Source organism: Aotus nancymaae, unplaced genomic scaffold (genome assembly GCF_030222135.1).
Source record: "Aotus nancymaae isolate 86718 unplaced genomic scaffold, 86718_ANA_hifiasm-v0.15.2.pri h1tg000028l, whole genome shotgun sequence".
NCBI lineage: Eukaryota > Metazoa > Chordata > Mammalia > Primates > Aotidae > Aotus > Aotus nancymaae.
In genome coordinates, this window is record NW_026988441.1 from 10,150,701 (window position 1) to 10,161,210 (window position 10,510).

Sequence of the window (10,510 nt, forward strand, 5' to 3'; positions counted from 1 at the left end):
TGATAAACATGTACAATCATTTAATCATAACCCGATCAAGATGTAGAACATTTCTGGTACCCAGACAAGGCCCCCTGTGCCCTTCCCGCGTCACCCCCTCCCCTTGTCTCCAGACCCTGACCTCCAGCCACTAATCTGCTTTTTCTTTTTGAGGCGGAGTTTTTATCTGTCACCCAGGCTGGAGTGCAGGGCTGAGATCTTGGCTCACTGCAGCCTCTGCCTCCTGGGTTCCAGGAATTCTCCTGCCTCAGCCTCCCCAGTAGCTGGGATTACAGGCACCCACCACCATGTCCGGCTAATTTTTGTATTTTTAGTAGAGACAGGATTTCACCATGTTAGTCAAGATGGTCTCGATCTCTTGACCTCGTGATCCACCTGCCTCGGCCTCCCAAAGTTCTGGGATTACAGGCATGAGCCACCGCGCCTGGCCACATTTGGTACTTTTTGAATTTCGGAACTTGCGACGCCTTACCCTTTCAAAACAAACACATACAATCCATTCACTCTGCTAACGGGTTTTTCAAGCCATGCCCTGGTGTTGAACAAAGAAGATTCCTTACCTTGGGGAGTCACAGACTCATCCATCCATTCAGGACACAGTCAACAGGACAAGGGAAATACAGCCAATGGCGGGTATTTGCTATGGAGAAAAATAAGGCTGGTGAGGGAAAGACGGAGATGGAGGGGAGGAAGTGGAAGCTGTTAAATCCGGTGGCCAAGAGAGGCCCCACAAGGAATGATGTTTGGGGGCATGAGCCATGTGGACATCTGAGGGAAGAGTGCTCTAGGCAGAGGGAACAGCAAGAACAGAGTCCCAGAGGTGGGTGGGAACACCTGTTCGAGGCCAGTGTAGCTGGAGTAGAATGAACTGGGGGAGAGTGGAAGGGAAGATGGGGAGATGGGGTGGGTGACAAGCAGACGGCTCAGGATCTTATGAGCCACTGTAGGGATGTAGGCTTTTACTCAGAGGGTGATGGGCCATGGAGGGTTCTGGGCAGGGGAAGGATTCTCTGCCTTTTTTTTTTTTGAGGTGAAGTCTAACTCTGCCACCCAGGCTGGAGTGCAGTGACACCATCTCGGCTCACTGCAACTTCTGCTTCCTGGGTTCCAGCAATTCTCCTGCCTTAGCCTCCTGAGTAGCTGGAATTACAGGCATGTGACAGCATGCGCCAGCATGCCGGATAATTTTTATATTTTTAAAGTAGAGACAGGGTTTCGCCATGTTGGCCAGGTACCATGCTGGCCAACTCCTGACCTCAGGTGATCCACCTGACTCAGCCTCCCAAAGTCCTGGAATTACAGGCATGAGTCACTGTGCCCAGCCCAGGTTTTAATTTAATCTAATTCATTACTATTATTATTATTATTTAGAGACAGGGTCTTGCTCTGTTGCCCAGGCTGGAGTACAGTGGTGCCATCTTGGCTCACTGCAGCCTCGACCTTCTGGGCTCAAGCGATCCTCCCACCTCAGCCTCCCTATGATTTATGTGTTAAGAGGATCCCTGTGGCTGCATGTGGAAGAGAGACAGGTCCTTGTGAGGGTGCGGCAAGGACCCAGGCAGGGAGCCCTGTGAGGAGGGGACTGCACGGTCCAGGCCTTCAGTGATGGTGGCTGGACCATAGTGGGGACTTTTTTTTTTTTTTTGAGACAGAGTTGGCCAGGCGTGGTGGCTCATGCCTGTAATCCAAGCACTTTGGAGGCCAAGGCAGGCGGATCACCTGAGGTCGGGAGTTCAAGACCAGCCTAACTAACATGGTGAAACCCCGTCTTTAAAAATAAATAAATAAAAAATAAAAAGATTAAAAAAAGAGAAAGAGACAGAGTCTCACTCTGTCGCCCAGGCTGGAGTGCAGTGGCATGATCTCAGCTCACCGCAACCTCCACATCCCGAGTTCAAGTGATTCTCATGCATCAGCCTCCTGAGTAGCCGGGATTACAGGCCTGTGCCACCATGCCTGGCTAATTTTTGTATTTTTTATAGAGACGGGAGTTTCACCATGTTGCCCATGCCGGTCTCGAACTTCTGGGCTCAAGTGATCTGCTGGCCTTGGCCTCCCAAAGTGCTGGGATTACAGGCGTGAGCCACCCCACTTGACCTAATTTATTTATTTATTTAATGAGACGGCGTCTTGCTCTGTCGCACAGGCTGGAGTGCATTGGTGAGATCCTGGCTTACTGCAACCTCCGCCCCCTGGGTTCAAGTGATTCTCCTGCCTCAGCCTCCTGAGTAGCTGGATTACAGGTGTGTGCCACCACACCCAGCTCATTTTTGTATTTTTTAGTAGAGACAGGGTTTTGCCATGTTGACCAGGCTGGTCTCAAACTCCTGACCTCAGGTGATCCACCCACCTTGGCCTCCCAGCGTGCTGGGAATTACAGGTGTGAGCTGTAACACCCGCCCTACATCTTTACTTCTTTTGGTGGTGGGGGCTTTTGAAGAGGTACAGGGAGCCAGGAGAGGGAGGACAGAGAGGAGCCAGGGGACTGGGCCTGGCCTGTTTGAGCTGAGACCTGAAGGGCGTGGGGAAGTGTTTGAAGGAGGTGAACAAAAGGCTTTAGCAGAAAACCAGAAAAAAGGCTGGGCACAGTGGTACATACCTGTAGTCCTAGCATTTTGGGAGGCTGAGGCAGGAGGATCGCTTGAGCCCAGGAGTTCAAGACCAGCCTGGGCAATGAATGAGACCCTGTCTCTATAAAAAACAATTAGAAATTTACCCAGGTGTGGTGGCATGTGCTTGTGGTCTCAGCTACTCAGGAGACTGAGGTGGGAGGATCGCTTGAACCCAGGAGGTCGAGGCTTCAGTGAGCTATGATGGCGCCACTGCACTCCAGCCTGGGGCCAGAGCAAGACTGTGTCTTAAAAAAAAGAAAAGAAAGAAAACGCAAGCAGCGGGTGGTCAGGCTGTGGCCATGGTGCAGCACTTGGCTTTCTCCCGGGGCACTGGGGAGCTATGGCAGATTCTGAACGGGGGTCAAGGTTGGGTTTTGAAAGACTCCCCTGGCTGTGGTGCGGGCAGGGAGACCAGCTGTGCAGCAAGACACTAGGTGGCCTGTGTTGGGTGGTGGGTCCAAGAGGGAGGAGTGAAGGTCACCAATCGTAGATTTAGGAGGCAATCTTCTTGGAAGGGAAGGGCGGGGTGCATGCTGACTTGCTGGCGCCACTGTAGGCCGCTGTCCCAAGGCTTTCTTGTGTGTGAACGCATGGAGCCTTTACCACAACCCAGTGGGTATCCTCACTGCACAGCTGGGGAAACTGAGGCTGAGAGAGACACAGTCGCAGGCCCCAGATCTCACACAGCAGGTTATAGGAGCCAGCATTCAAACTCCTGGAGTCTGACTACAGAGCTTTGATGTTTTCACGCCCCCTGCTCCTTAAAGCTGAAGAAGCTGAGGCTCCCAGTGGGGGTGAAGTTCCTGGTTCAAGGCCACACAGCCCGGAACTGGAAAAGCAGGACCGAAACCACGCCTTACTGGGGGACATGGTCCTGCCCATCCCTTCGCCTTTCAGCAGCATGAGGGCTTGACCTCCGGGGAGTCCCCATTGTGGGTTGGCCGTCACTCCTCCCTCCCTATCCGCTTTGAGTCCCGAGCTCCCTCCGGACTTTAACCCTGGGCCACCACCGGTGGCGATGCTGCCAATAAGGGGAGGCGGTTGGTGCAGAGGCCAGCAGGGCAAAATTCCCCTACTCCCGGTGCCAGGGGAGTTACCCAGGGCAGGGGTGGGGGCAGGGGAAGGCAGGGCAGAGGAGCGGGAGGAGGGGGAGACGGGCATCTATAGCACGACAGAGACGTGGAACTTTGCTTTTCCGTGCCTCAGTTTCCCTCTTGGGAAAACAGGCATGGTTTTTCCCATGGAGGTAAGAAGGACCCCGAAACCTTTGAAAGGGTGGAGAAGTCTGCCCCTCTGGTCTGACTGGGAGACAAGGAGTTTCCCAATCGGATAGTGGGGGACAAGGTTGCCCAGCACAGAGGGAAAAATAAAAAAACTAAGGAGCTGTCACCAAATCCGAAGAGGGAGACAGGATTGCCCAAATCCGATGAAGAAGATAAGAAGCCCCAGCCCCAAGCAGCAAGAACGAGTGTCCAGTCTGTATTTCCGGTGTGTTGGGGGAAGTAAGGAGCAACATTCTGATGTGTGACAATGTATTTATTTATTAATTTTTGAGTCAGAGTCTTGCTCCGTTGCCCAGGCTGGAGTGCAGCGGTGCAATCTCGGCTTACTGCAACTTGCACCTCCCGGGTTCAAGCCATTCTCCTGCTTCAGCCTCCTGAGTAGCTGGGATTACAGGTGCTCACTGCCATGCCCGGCTAATTTTGGTATTTTTAGTAGAGAAGGAATTTCACCATATTGGCCAGGCTGGTCTTGAACTCCTGACCTTAGGCGATCTGTCTGCCTCGGCCTCCCGAAGTGCTGTGATTACAGGCGTGAGCCACCGCACCTGGCCAAGAGTAATACTTTGATGGGTGGGACAATACATTTCTAACCTGATGGGGGAGATGGGTAGTCCCGGTCTGATGGGGGTGTTGAAGGGCTCCTATACCTTCTGGGAGAGCTGATGAGCTTCTAAATGAGTGATAGAAATGGGGAGCCCCTCAAACTGGTGGGGAGACAGCCTGCTAGTCTGATGAGGGAGGTAAGAATCCCCCTGTCTGAAGAGGGAGCCAAGGTGCCCCACTGTGAGATTCCAGGGTGAGAAAAGAGACAAAGAACATGCTCCTTGCAGCTCAGCCAGCTCCCTCCTGAGCCCGGGAGTCAAATGGCCCCAGGATGCCTGGCCAGGGAGCCAGGATCGAAAGACCGAGAGGGATTTGCTCTCCTGACCCGGGGCAGTTCTGCCCAGCTCTGGGCCTCATCTACTTTTGGCAAACAAAGACCCGGCGGGTGGTGTACGGGCACCACCTAGCGGTTGCCATGGGCCACGCCTTCCATCCGGAGCTTGGGGAGAGCGCAGCCCTGGAAGACCAGAGGAGGGCTCCTCGGACTCTCTCCCGGGGAGCCGGGTCCAAGTCCCAAGCGACCCCTGACACTGGATTCTGCGCATCCAGTTCACCAGTTCTCCATTCACCCTGCATGTGGCAGCGGAGGAGTCTTTCGGAAGTACAAGCCTCCCCCTGCCTCTCCCTTGCTCCTGACCCTCCGGCGGCTCCCCAGTGCCCTGGGAGGAAGTCCACGGCGGGCCACAAGGCTGGCCTCTTCTGAACGACCCTATGCTTCAGCTCAACAATGAGTAGTTTCTCAAAGGTGTCATATGCAGAAGTTACCTTCAGGCCCTTGCACAGCCTGTTCCCTCTGCCAGGAACACCATTCCCTGCCTCCTCCCCAGCATCACTCCTACTCCTCTTTCAGGTCTTAGATGTCTCCTCTTTCATGAGCCCCCTGGTCAGCATCACGGTCCGGGGGGGCTGTCGTGGTCACTGCTGTGTTCCCGTGGGGCCTGACACTGACAATGCACTCCAGGGAATGTTGATTGAATGAATGAGTGAATGAATGAATGAATGCCAAGCTGAAGAGTTTGCTAGGGCAGCTGTAGCAGAGCTTAATCAGGGCCAGGACACGGTCAGATTTAGAAGTCCCTAGGTTTCCTCTTTTTTTTTTTTTTGAGACAGCGTCTTGCTCTGTCACCCAGGCTAGAGTGCAGTGGCGTGGCTCACTGCAACCGCTGCCTCCCAGGTTCAAGAGATTCTCCTGCCTCAGCCTCCCGAGTAGCTGGGACTACAGGTGCATGCCACCACACCCAGCTAATTTTTGTATTTTTTGTAGAGATGGGTTTCGTCATGTTGGCCAGGATGGTCTTGACCTCTTGACCTTGTGATCTGCCTGCCTCGGCCTCCCAAAGTGCTGGGATTGCAGGCATAAGCCACCGCGCCTAGCCCTCTTTTTTTTTTTGAGAGAGAGATGGAGCCTTACTTTGTCACCCAGGCTGGAGTGCAATGGCGCAATCTCAACTCACTGTAACCTCCACCTTTCGAATTCAGGCAATTCTCGTGCCTCAGCCTCCCGAGTAGCTGGGATTATGGATGCATGCCACCATACCTGGCTAATTTTTGTATTTTAGTAGAGATGGGGTTTCTCCATGTTGCCCAAGCTGGTCTCGAACTCCCGCCCTTGGGTGATCTGCCCGCCTCGGCCTCCCAAAGCGCTGGGATTACAGAAGTGAGCTGCTGTGCCTTTCTGGAAGCCCCTCGGTTCCCTCTCAACCCTGGGCTTTTCCCTGTCTCTGCAGCATTTGTACCTAGTCACCCCCACTCATCTTCTAGATATCAGGTGAGCTGTCCTCTCCTCCAGGAAGCCTCCTTGACCTCAGCCTGGGTCAGGTACCTGCTCTGAGCTCCTGCAGCCTCCTGGGCTCCTCTGTCCCAGGCTCTGACCACTGCTGGGCCATTATTACCTGGGGACAAGTCAGCCTCCCCTCTGGATCTGGGAGGGCAGGGCTGGGCTCTGTTCTCCCTCTCTGCCTTCTCCTCTGAGCTTACAGCATCTGCCAGGACCTGGGTTCAAATCCAGACGCCCCCATCATTGGAGCGTCTTAGGTGAGTGTGGGCCTCTCTGGGAGCCCCTGTTTTCTCATGTGAAACGTGGGGAGAACGAGAGACGGGCATGGAGATCCTCCCTGGGCTGTGGTGGGCGGTGAGGAGAGGAGATCCTGAAGTGCTGAGCTGACCACGGGCCGGGTGACCGCGGGTGACCCACTTCCCCTTTTGGGGTTCATCTGGCTGGATGAACGGTAGCAGCAGCCCCATCCTGCCGGGACATTCTGGGAGGTTCGCTCGGGGCTTCCCGGGGTGGGAGGGTCAGGGACCGGCGGAGGAAGAGGTGTCTGCTGGGTTAGGGGAAAACCAGCCTTCCCCATCATGAAACGGATGATGGGAGGGAAACAAACAAAGCTGGCTCCACCGGGGCGTGAGGGGAAGTTGGGGGAGAGGATGAGGGGCCCGTGAGGCGGGTGAAAACCACAGTCCGCGACTTGTCGCCAACTTCCCGCCTGGAGCCTGTGTGCCTTGGGTGAGGCTCCCAGCTCGTTAGCCTCAAACAAGACAGGTCTTCATTCCAACCTCCCCCCCAGCCCTGCCTGCAGCCTTCCGGCCTCAGAAATGGCAGCTTCAGCCTTGTGGCTGCTCATACTCACAGCTCGGAGACCCGTGACTCTTCCTGTCCCTTGCAGCACGATTCTGCCTCCGGTATCTCTTTCCACCTGGTGGCCAGAGGGATCCTGTTAGAACCTGAATCAGGGCTGGGCATGATTGCTCACACCTGTAATCCCAGCACTTTGGGAGGCCGATGCGGGTCGATCACCTGAGGTCATTTGCTTGAGACCAGCTTGGCCAACATGGCAAAACCCCGTCTCTACTAAAAATACAAAATTAGCTGGGTGTGGTGGCGCGCACCTGTAATCCCAGCTACTCAGGAGGCTGAGGCAGGAGAATCACTTGAACCCGGGAGGCAGAGGTTACAGTGACCTGAGATGGTGCCATTGCACTCCAGCCTGGGTGATGAGTGAAACTGTGTTTCAAAAAACAAAACAAACAACAAAAAAATTAGTCAGGTGTGGTGGCACATGCCTGGAATTCCAGTTACTCGGGAGACTGAGGCAGGAGAATCACTTGAACTCAGGAGGTAGAGGCTGCAGTGAGCCAAGATTGCACCACTTCACTGCAGCCTGGGAGACAGAGCAAGACTCCATCTCAAAAAAAAAAAACAAAAGAAAACCTGAATCAGAACCCATCCAGCTTCTGTGACTCCTGCCTCACTCGGGGCAATGGCCAAAGTCCTCACCATGGCTCTCAAAGCTGCTGGATTCCTGTTGCTTTTTTTGTTTGGTTTTTTTTCTTGAGAGGGAGTCTCGCTCTGTTGCCCAGGCTGGAGTGCAATGGCGTGATCTCACTGCAACCTCCTCCTCCCACGTTCAAGCGATTCTCCTGCCTCAGCCTCCTGAGTAGCTGGGATTACAGACATGCACCACTAGACCCAGCTAATTTTGTATTTTTAGTAGAGACGGGGTTTCTCCATGTTGGTCAGGCTGGTCTCGAACTCCCGACCTCAGGTGATCCGCCTGCCTCGGCCTCCAAAGTGCTGGGATTACAGGCGTGAGCCACCACTCCCGGTCATCATTTGTTCACTCTTGCCTTTGTCGCCTGTGCTTTTGAGGAGGTATTCGTAAAATCTTTCCCCAGACCAATGTCCTGAGGCACATCTCCTGTGTTTTCTTCTACTGGTTTATATTTTCAGGTCTTTCATTTAGGTCTTTCATCCATTTCGAGTTGATTTTGTATAGGGGAGAGGTGGGGATCCAGTCTCATTCTCCTGCATACGAATATCCAGTTTACCCAGCATCATTTATGAAAGATATTGTCCTTTCCCCAGTGAGAGTTCCTGGCATCTTTGTCAAAAATCAGTTAGCAGAGGTGGGAGAATTGGTTGAGGTCAGGAGTTTGAGACCAACATGGGCAACGTAGCGAGACCCTGTCTCTACAAAATATAAAACAATCATTCTGCCTCATAGGTTGTATGTAGAAAGAAAAAATTAAAAAGTATAAAAAAGGCTGGGCATGGTGGCTCACACCTGTATTCCCAGCACTTTAGGAGGCCCAGGTGGGCGGATCACAAGGTCAGGAGTTCAAGGCCAGCCTGGCCAACATAGTGAAACCCCATCTCTACAAAAATAAGTTGGGGGGTGTGGTGGCGGGTGCCTGTAATCCCAGCTACTCGGGAGGCTGAGGCTGCAGAATCGCTTGAACCGAGGAGGGGGAAGTTGCAGTGAGCAGAGATTTCGCCACTGCACTCTAGCCTGGGCAAGAGAACTGACTCCATCTCAAAAGAAGAAGAAGAAAATATGTATATATATATATAATTAGCAAATTAGCAGGTCATGATGGTGAGCACTTGTAGTCCCAGCTACTCAGGAGACTGAGGCAGGAGGATTGCTTGAGCCCGGGAGTTGGAGGCTGCAGTGAGCTTTGATTGTGCCACTGTACTCCAGCTGGGGCAACAGAGCAAGACTCTGTCTCAAAAAAGAAAGAAAGAAATAGAAAATGTAAAGTTGGATTAGTTGTGTAAGCACTAAATGCTCTGAAGAATAACGCCAGACAACTTTGGGTGTGCAGGGGACCCCTCTGAGGAGGCGACATTTGAGCAGAGACCTGGCTGGACAGAGGCAGGTGCCTGAGCGGGAGCAGCCAGTGCAAAGGCCCTGAGGAGGGAGTTGCTTGGTCCGTTTGAACAATAGCCAGGAGGCCAGGTGGCTGCAGGGAGTGAAGGAGAGGAGGGGGTGCGGGGGATGAGGGGCGGGCAGGCCTAGGGCCATTGTAAGGACCCTGGACTCTGATCCAAAGGGGGGATGCTCCAGGAATTGTGACTTTACCTCTGGGCGCTCAGTCTCCTCTTCTGAGAAATGTGCCAGATGACACTTGCGTCTGAAGGTCGCTGTGGGGACTCAGGGAGCTCCTGCTTCCACAGGCAGGAGCAGCCGCACAGGTGAGGCCCTTTGGCTGCACTGGGCCTGTGCAACCTTGCAGACTTGGGTGCCCTCTCTGGACTCTGCATTCTCTGTACGGTGTGTCAGGATGGGCTGAAGCTAATAGGGCTCACACCTTGGTTCCCAAAGTCTGGCCTTGACACCCGCTCCTCCGTCCTCCTCTTCCGTCTCCTTCCTCTTTCTTCTCCTCTCCCTCCCCCATCCCTCCTCCTCCTTTACCTCCTTCTTCTCCCTTCTTTCCCTGCTCCCCTTTTCTCCCTCCTCCACCCTCCTACTCCCTTCTCTTTCCTCCTTTTTTTCCCCTCTCTCTCCCTCCTCCCCCTTCCCTCCTCCCTGCTCTCCATCCTGAATCAACATTCCAGTCCATGGAAAAAAACAGGGCAGGCTTCCTTCCTCTCGCTGGCGCTGGCAGGGCTCCAGAGAGGGACTGGGCGATTGTGTATTCTGACCTCAAGGTCACCCCCACTCCCTGCCCTCCCCAGCGTGGTCATTTGAGCAAAGGCAGCTTGGGTGAGGGGGAAGGGATGGAGGCTGAGAGGGGCGTGGTGTGCCTCCCCACTCCTGGCTGGTGGAATCTGAGGGCCCCCAGTGCCACCAGAGCCTCAGGGCTTTATGGGGGAGGTGAGGAGCCGCTGTGGACCTGCTGGGGATGGCAGAGGACCCCAGTCTCAGCCCTCATCTGAAACCCGCTGTGTGACCCTGGACTAGTTCCTGCTCCTCTCTGGGCCAAATCCTGGCCCTGCTCCTTTCTGGCTGAGTAACTCTGGACAAGTCACCTCCTCTTCTTTGTGTCTCACTTTCCTTTTTTTTTTTTTTTTTTGTCAGTCTCTGCATCTGAGTCCCACAGCTTCCCAGCTGACAAAAATCCCCTAGACTCTTTTCCTCGGGAGTAGCTGGGATTACAGACGCACGCCGCCACACCTGGCTAAGTTTTTGTATTTTTAGTAGAGAGGGGGTTTCACGGTGTTGGCTAGGATGGTCTCGATCTCCTAACCTCATGATCTGCCCGCCTTGGCCTCCCAAAGTGCTGGGATTA

At 54.0% G+C, this 10,510-nt stretch overlaps 1 protein-coding gene across 5 annotated transcripts in view; it reads right to left on the reverse strand.

The window, feature by feature from the left end:
- BCL3 (BCL3 transcription coactivator) overlaps positions 1 to 9,795 on the reverse strand; it is a 43,128-nt gene extending 33,333 nt beyond the window's left edge. For 4 of the 5 annotated variants that reach the window (XM_064381180.1, XM_064381182.1, XM_064381181.1 and 1 more), the window contains exons 1-3: positions 9,361 to 9,795; positions 7,129 to 7,194; positions 561 to 640 (exon numbers count right to left, since the gene is read on the reverse strand). The gene's annotated coding sequence lies outside the window, so the exon portion shown is untranslated. The remainder of the gene's footprint in view (positions 1 to 560; positions 641 to 7,128; positions 7,195 to 9,360) is intronic. The other variant, XM_064381183.1, reaches the window with a different exon arrangement.
- Between the last annotated feature and the right edge of the window lie 715 nt (positions 9,796 to 10,510).